The sequence below is a fragment of the Mytilus trossulus genome, chromosome 9, assembly GCF_036588685.1.
Source record: "Mytilus trossulus isolate FHL-02 chromosome 9, PNRI_Mtr1.1.1.hap1, whole genome shotgun sequence".
In the NCBI taxonomy this organism is placed as follows: Eukaryota; Metazoa; Mollusca; class Bivalvia; order Mytilida; family Mytilidae; genus Mytilus; species Mytilus trossulus.
This window is the reverse complement of record NC_086381.1, coordinates 34,322,963-34,331,554: the sequence shown is the minus strand read 5'-3', so window position 1 is coordinate 34,331,554 and position 8,592 is coordinate 34,322,963.

Here is an 8,592-nt window from a genome sequence, read left to right as displayed (position 1 = left end):
ATCTTGTATAAAAAAGAAATATCAGTATGTTTGATTTTTTTCTCTATCGATTGTAACTGTCAAACAAACTGGTTCCATCCTGCTAGGTCTGTTTGGGTAGAAAAGCTCTCCGAAATGAGTCTCCTTATATGAATAGTCAGTGCTGGATCGTTTATCTTGTTGAATGAACTGTCAGATTTTGTTTTACGGGTTTATTACCAAGAAAAAGAGTAACGCAATGTTATAATGAAAAGAAAAAGAAATATCAGATCCGTTTACATTGGTTGCAATGATTACCGTCACTTCTCAGTAAAATCCAAACAGAAAATTTCACATGTAAAATAAACCAGGTTATGTAACTCCTGTTTAGTTCTACAACAATAGTTTAATTTTGGATGTAACGTGTCTTCTGATTGGCTGACGTTATTTTGTTATGAGCCCTTAGACATAATTTAGTCATGTGACCGTGACGTCATCAACGTTTTTTCATGGTTATCTACGGTTTTAAATGGAATTTATAATTAAATAATAAGAAATGACTGTAATATTTTTTCTGTCTATTCGAAATAACATTAAAAATGTGGTGCACACTATAAAAATAAACCGCTACGCGCGTTATTCAGTGTGCGCCAATTTTTTTATGTTATTTCTTCATATACAGAAAAAATATTACAGTCATTCCTTAAATGGATGATGTCAAGACTTTGTCGATGACGTTGAATATAATAGTTCCTTTCATTTTTGACTTTATTTCCAGTAAAAAGTCCAGGGTCAATGTAATAAAAAAGAATAACTCCTACAATTAAAATATCGACAAATATTCAACTCGTGAACGAACAACACTGATAGCAAAGGCTTACACAATGGTTGCATGAATAATCATGACGGTATTGAAGGAACAAAATATATATATCTATTTTTTTTTTTACTTTTTTGGTCTTTTGGAGAATGTTTTTTTTTTGCTGTTTTAGACCCTTCTACAACGAAATTTGTTTGACATGCACACGTATAAAAATTGCGGTTTTTATCCAACGAAATCAAAGGTTTGAACGTAGTTTTCAATTTAGACTCGTTTATATTTATACATGTATATACAACTCGTCTAAACATCAACCCAACAATGTTAAATCTATAACTTTGCTTTTGCAAATTTATTGTTCCTCCCTCGCCGGGATTCGAACCCATGCTCCTGAGATATCGTGACACCAAATCGCCTGCACTGTTGCCGTCCCGCTAGACCACACGACCACCTGGGCTTCATAAAAATGAAGCTTTCGGAGGCCGGATGTTACCTTTCCACGTCAGTTTTAATCTAGCGTCGTACATGATATATAAGGCATGAAGATGTTATTTTTACAGATCAGCTAAATTATCTATAGTAAAGGATCCTACAAATTAATGTAAGATACAGTCACAGAAAATAATTATATAATTTATATAACAACGTCTGAGTCAGTGACGATTCTACAACATATTTATCCATCGTATATTCATACATGTATATACATGTACTAGTAAATGTCATATCTGCCACGTCAATGCCTTTGTTTTGTCTTACCAAGATTAATAACAAATTTAACGCGTTTAAAGGGTTGCTACAAATACAAAAAGGATGATCAAACTTACATATCAAACTGGCAACAATTTGACAAAAAAACGGTAAAAAGGCAAACATTAAGTGTATAAAGACTACATAAAAACTGAAGACTGAGAAACAAAATCAGAAATGAAAGCAGTTAATGGTTCACATGTGCCCTCTGTGGCCAATGCAGAACTTTTGAATATGAATGTCTAAAAATTTATCTAGTCTCAGATCAAAGGTAAAAGACCTCCGGTAAATGAGGTAAACAAATCTAGGAGAAACGCCTATAGGGAAAAATAATAAAAACCTGTTGGATGTTGTTGAAGCTCATAAACGTTTCTCGTTTTTATCTTGTTTTATATAGATCAGACCATTGATTTTCCAGTTTGAATGGTCTAACACAAATCATTTGGGCCCTTTATAGCTTGCTGTTCGGTATGAGCCAAGGCTCAGTGTTGAAGAGCGTACTTTAACCTATAATGGTTTACTTTTACAAATTGTGACTTGAATGGAGAGTTGTTTCATTGGCACTCATACCCCATCCACTTATAGGGGTAAATTCAGTAAATAGATATACGTCATTAGGGACCGCCCATTTTAGGGAGAGCTTTCTGTATAAAACTGATGTCATGTGCTATTCTGATTGGTAGATAATGTTTGTAATAATTTTTTTTGGTAGATTGATCCAAACTAGAGTTGAAAAAAAATATACAAAATAAATGCTGAATGTACTAAATGTTTTTACTACAGGGTTCAAAAGTAATAGGGGTCAGAATAGGAATTAAGTGCGAATCTACTTTGTTTGTAAACAAGGCAAATTGAATGTGAATGCCCAAAAATGCCGCATGACCCTATGTTTTTATTGTTGCAAAAGATAGGGCTACATTTGTACTTTCATGAATGATATATGAAAGGTTTTAATTTCTAAGGGTAAATCAGGTATAAATTTAATTCAATACATAGATTAGCATTAAAGTCAATTGTAGATTTGTTTACTGAATTCACCCCTATATCTATCTAAAAATGATAAACGCATTATTTTTAACAAATACAGATACCGTTTTCCTGGGTATGGAAAGTACAATTCGTATGTGATCAATTAAGAATTTAATATCAGTTGCAGACACTTCATTTATTAAGGTAAATAATGTCATAAAACTTAGTTATTTGTGGGTGTTCTTTAACCCTTTTCAAAACGGCTGGATCCACCTCTATGTAAGTCAATTCAAATTATCAAAATTAATTGGTTTAATGATTGTCGTTTGTAGGGAAAGATATCAGCAGTATTTTTCAAAGAAATATTTTAAGCAAAATCGTGAAATTTTTGCAAACATTACATTTGTAACTTCGAGGTAGTTTGTTTCTATAAGGGGCCCTATTCCACAAGTGTTTTTGTCAGTACTTGAATATTTCGGGTAATTTTCACTTACTAGTAAACATAATGTATAATCATAATGTATTCTTGCTCTTTTCCATACTATCTTGCAATATAGGAAGATCTCAGAAGTTTATACGAACTGCGAATTATAAGAATAGAGTACCAGTATATATAAAATTGAGTTTGAAAATGGGGAATGTGTCAAAGAAGCAAAACCCTACGAAAGTGCAAAAAAACAGTCAAAGGGTCGTCAACAAAGCCAGAAATCCCTCGCCCAGAGTCTGGCTAAAGCTGGACTCTTAACAGAAATGTATACCACCTAAAGTGGCAACAAAACCTTTAAACAAACTTATTCAGAAAGAATATAGTTACGATACTATTGTCAGGGCAGTGGGGATGGCATATTTTCGAATTATTATTGATTCACTTATAGGGTCTTTACATCGGAAATAAACACATTTATATTTTCAAACTAGTTGTTGGCATGATAACGGTTATGTTCTTATATATTTTATGGTGGTATGATACTTAACCCCTTACGGGAGGAATTGTGCTTAGTTTTCATATTATAAAGACATAATCTTTCAGTGAGTTTAATTGAGGTATGAAGCTGGCATATCAGTAACTGGTAGTAGTCCTTTGTCAATTTGCTTAGGTTCTTTTGATATCTATTTTCTTTTCTTTATTATACATTGCCTAGAGAACAAAGGGAGAGTTGAGATCTCAAAAAACATGTTTAACCCAGTTGCAATGTTTGTGGCTGTCCTAAGTAATGTGCCTCTTACCTTTGTTAGTCTTCAATGTATATATTTTCAATTTTAGTTCAATTTTATGTTTGGAGTAACTAACTAACTAACTAATTTTATTCAGTATAAAATCCAGTACAAAAGGATCATCGCTGAAACATGTGAACACATATAAAAAAAACATATACAAAACAAAACAACAATAAAACATAACAGCCAACAATTTTGACACGATAAGATAAGATAAGATAAGATTTATTTTATTAAAGTGTCACCATCCATTACAATATCAATATATATATATATACACATAAAGTCATAAGAACCCAACATTTATTTAAAAGGATGCCAGCCGAAAACGACTTATGAGACACTATCATTAAAATAAACATTTAATACATACATAAAAGGACAGCGTTGATACATTTAAAATGTATTTCGTAAATTAAAAAAAATAAAATAACAAATAACAAAACATATATAATTTCTAGATGACATGTTTTCGTCGATAAAACATATGATAAAGGGAACTAGCTAAAAGAGGAACCATATTCTCATTACACATAAGATAACGAAGTTTTTCAACATCACATAAATTCTCAAAATCAACATTTAAAAGACAGGCTTTGGCATATAATTCATGTCTGATATCAGAGTAAAAACAACAATTAAAAAGAAAGTGTTTTTCATCTTCAGTTTGGCTACTATCACAAAAAATACATAAACGGTCTTGTAGAGGTTCTGGTGGTCTAGCATATCGACCTGTTTCAACTTTAAGTTGTAACGAACCAGCTTTGAATAGTGACAAAATACGTCGGTGGCATCTATTATTAACTACCTTTACACAAGGCTCCGTACCAATACAAGTTTTAAACAATCTATAAAATCTTAATTTATTACCATTGACATTATTTTTATCATTCCATACTTCATGGTGCCAATATTCTTTTTCAAAAGTTTGTCTAGAGTCCCATACATTATTCATATTAATTTCATCTTCTACATTTATAATCAAACTATATTTACGAGCTAACTGTAAAACTCTCATCTTCGCTAGCCAAGGGTTACGATCCACTCCCGCTCTCTTCACCCTTGGCGGATTGAGCCAACATTTGTGATAACAATGTTGCGCCATCTATCGGAAGATAAAAACCACGCCAATTCCGAATACATTAGTCTTGACCAATAGTAGCACTTGAACTCTTCAGCTTGGAGGTAAAAACACGGTAGCGTCTAGATGCTACACACTTGGTAAAGCCGGAAATGAAAGCATACGTCAACATTCATGCATTTGTGCATGAAACATACACAGGAACTTCCATTTGTTGATTAAAAACATTCAAGTTTTCACTAAATATAGTCGTATGTTTAGGGATGTAAAGGCTTGTTGCACAAAAAACACGTGGCAATTGTTTACAAACACTTTCTACATTTACACGTGATCATGTTACAGGCGCATTTTGATTGGATGCAGCGAGTTTTGACTGCAACCAATAAAAATCCTTACCTTGTGTCTCCGAAATTTTATCTCAATCCGCCAAGGGTGAAGAGAGCGGGAGTGGATCGTAACCCTTGGCTAGCGAAGATGTAAAACTCTATAATCCCATGACGATTTTCTTCTAATCGCCCAGGTATGAACCTTTTTACATATATATACGTATAACGTATAACAAGCAAGAGACAGAACTCAAACTTCAATATTATGCAATTATTCCCACTGATGAATGTCTAATCAAAATACATTTGTCTATATATATAAGAAATCTGGTGAGAACATCAGTCTCCGAACAGTTCATTAACTATTTAAATTTATCAAAATTATCTAAATTGCAAAAACATGATATAATATTAACAATGTCATCATAAAACTTTTCTCTCTCCTCATGATAGAGGTTGCATTCACATATAAATGAAACTCATCTTCAATTTTGTTATCCATACAATGTTTACATATTCTTTGATCCAAAGGCGTTTTATTATATCTGCCCTTTTCAATGTGTAAATTGTGGTTAGAAATTCTTAATTTACATAATTGTCTAATATATTGTTTTGGGATATTTAACTTTGTATAAGTCTCAGGTTTATATTCCTCTTTTAACTTGTAATATGTGCGTAATTTGTTTTGATTTTCACCTGTCAAACATGAGAAAAAATAATTTCCATATCTTTCTTGTAATATCTTTTTCACTGCAGATATGAGTTTTCCTTCTGACAAAGTTCCTTTATTATTCCAAACATGGTCAAAATGAATTAATTTTAGAAACTCAAAAATGTGTTTATTGAAGGTACATGGAAAGGTACAATCAACTTCTTCGATTGACTTATATGCTAATTTTGAAAAATTCAAAAGAGGGTCTTTATACAAATATAGCCAGTATTTAAGAGATTGTAAAATAACAAATATAGAGATAGGATAACGACCAAGTTCTGCCATACTGGCAGTATTAGAAGCATATTTCGTGGCACCAAGTACATATTTACAATATCGAATGTGAACCTTTTCAGGAGCAAAATTTAAAAAAGTTTTTTCTAAATCATCATTTGAACCTTGTGTTAATCTTTTGTCCAGGTTAAGAATGTACGGACCCCAAAATTCACTTCCATAGAGAAGGACTGGTTTTACACAGGAGTCAAAAAGTTTTAAAAGCAAATGTGTATTATTATGTGTACAGTGAAATTTACGTTTAATCATGAAAATTACTTTAAGTGCTTTCTTACTAAGATCTTCAACTGCAGTACTGAAAGAACCAGATGCTCTCATTACAATACCTAGGTATTTATACTCTTGAACGCTTTTGATAAGATTTTGCTCAAAATAAAAATTACAATCTTTCAATAATTTACCTGATTTGTTAAATACTAGTATTTGAGTTTTTTCTATATTCAATGATAATTGCCATTTTTGACAATAAAGTTCCAATGAGGATAAACAATTTTGTAGCCCTTCTTTGGTTTGAGACATTAAAATAATGTTATCTGCATACATTAAACAATTTAGGCTTGTATTCCCTATATCTACTGGATCACACTTTTTATCAAGGTATCCTGGAAAGTCATTCATAAACAAATTGAAAAGAAGGGGACTCAGTATACACCCTTGTTTAACACCAACATTTGAGAGTATGGAATCAGTCAGTCCGGAATCTAGTTTAACTGAATATTTAACACATTTGTACATGTCTTTAATTAAATGAAAAATATTGCCCCTTATACCTTGCTCAAAAAGTTTAGAAAACAGAAAATTCCTCCGAACTGTGTCGAAAGCTTTTCTAAAATCAACAAAACAGCAATATAGATATTTTTTGTCCTGAACATTTTATCCACAATAGATTTTAATGTATAAACATGATCAATTGTTCTATTAGCTTTTCTAAAGCCTATTTGATTTTTACATAGTATGTTGTTCTCAGTTACAAAAAAAATCTAATCTGTTGCACAAGATCTTTACAAACAACTTACTTAAACAGCTAGATATTGCTATACCTCTGTAGTTACTTGGATCTCTAACGTCTCCTGATTTAAAAAGAGGTTTAATCATACTTTCTGTCCAACTACTAGGAAATAAAGTTGATTTCAAAATGATATTGAAAAGTTTGCAAATACAATTCAACATATTCACACTAGAATGTTTAAGCATCTCATTACTTATACAGTCAAAACCAACACTTGTGTTATTCTTTAAACTTTTTATAGCTTTCAACACTTCCTGCATATTTATGTCATAATCAAGAAAAACATTAAACCCTGCAGGAAAATCAGCATGTTCATTACTACAATCTACATTTAATAGTTTATTAAAATAATTATACCATTCATCAGAGGGAATATTGGAACTCTGATCACTGATGTCCTTGTCAGAATATTTAAATTTATTAATAATATCCCAATAAGCTTTGGGGTTTTTGTCTTCTAATTCAAGCAAGGAATCAAGCATCTTTGCTTTATACTGTCGTGTTTTTTTTCGTACTAGTTTTTTTAACTGCTTTTTTAGCCCATAATAATTCTTCAACTTTTCTTCGTTTACAGAACCCTTAGAGAGTGAACGAGAAGATTGGATTAAATTACGATACATTGATTCACACTCGCTGTCAAACCCTAAACTAGATTTCTTTCGTTTACGTTTTTTAGATTTAAACCGGTTACCCTTACATGCCTTAGGAAGATTTGAATGACTTCTAAGTTTATCGAGAATATTGTTAAAAATATCTGTTAAATCCTCGGTGGCTTCATCCACCCCATTTCTTTGTGGTACTCTGTCTTTACTTAAGAATGATTTAACATTAGATTCAACTTCTTTTGATAACATCATCTCTGTATAACATTTTTGAACCTCATTGTTCCAATGTAAACCCTTAGGTATTGGTCTCCCAACTTTTTGTTGAACTTGAGAAAAATTTAAAGATAAACATACATTTATAGGACAGTGATCAGAGTGGACGGTAAAATCCTTTACGGTAAAAAAAACCTACATTTTTTAGCATATTATTACTAACAATACAATGATCAACAACAGCACTACCATTATATTGATGAGAAGTGGGTTTACCTAATGTATCCCCTAAAGTTCTTCCATTTAGAATTCGGCTTCTAGATGATATGCAAAGCTCTAATACACGTTTTCCGTATTCATCAGTCTTAATATTCTTTTTAGTACAATATCTCCTATAATGTACATTATCTGCCAAATATGTATTAGGAAGTAGATCTTGTAAACTTTTAACGTGATCAGATGAAATAAAATCCAAATCATTTTCATTAATATGGGCGTTTAGGTCCCCCATAATGATAGTCTCACCTGAATTTGTATAGTATGTGCCATTTACACTAACCTAGTACACATGAGGCGGTCTCCGTTTGCGAAATATTCTTGCTGCGTTGAAGACCCATTGGTTGCCTGGTGCTGTTTT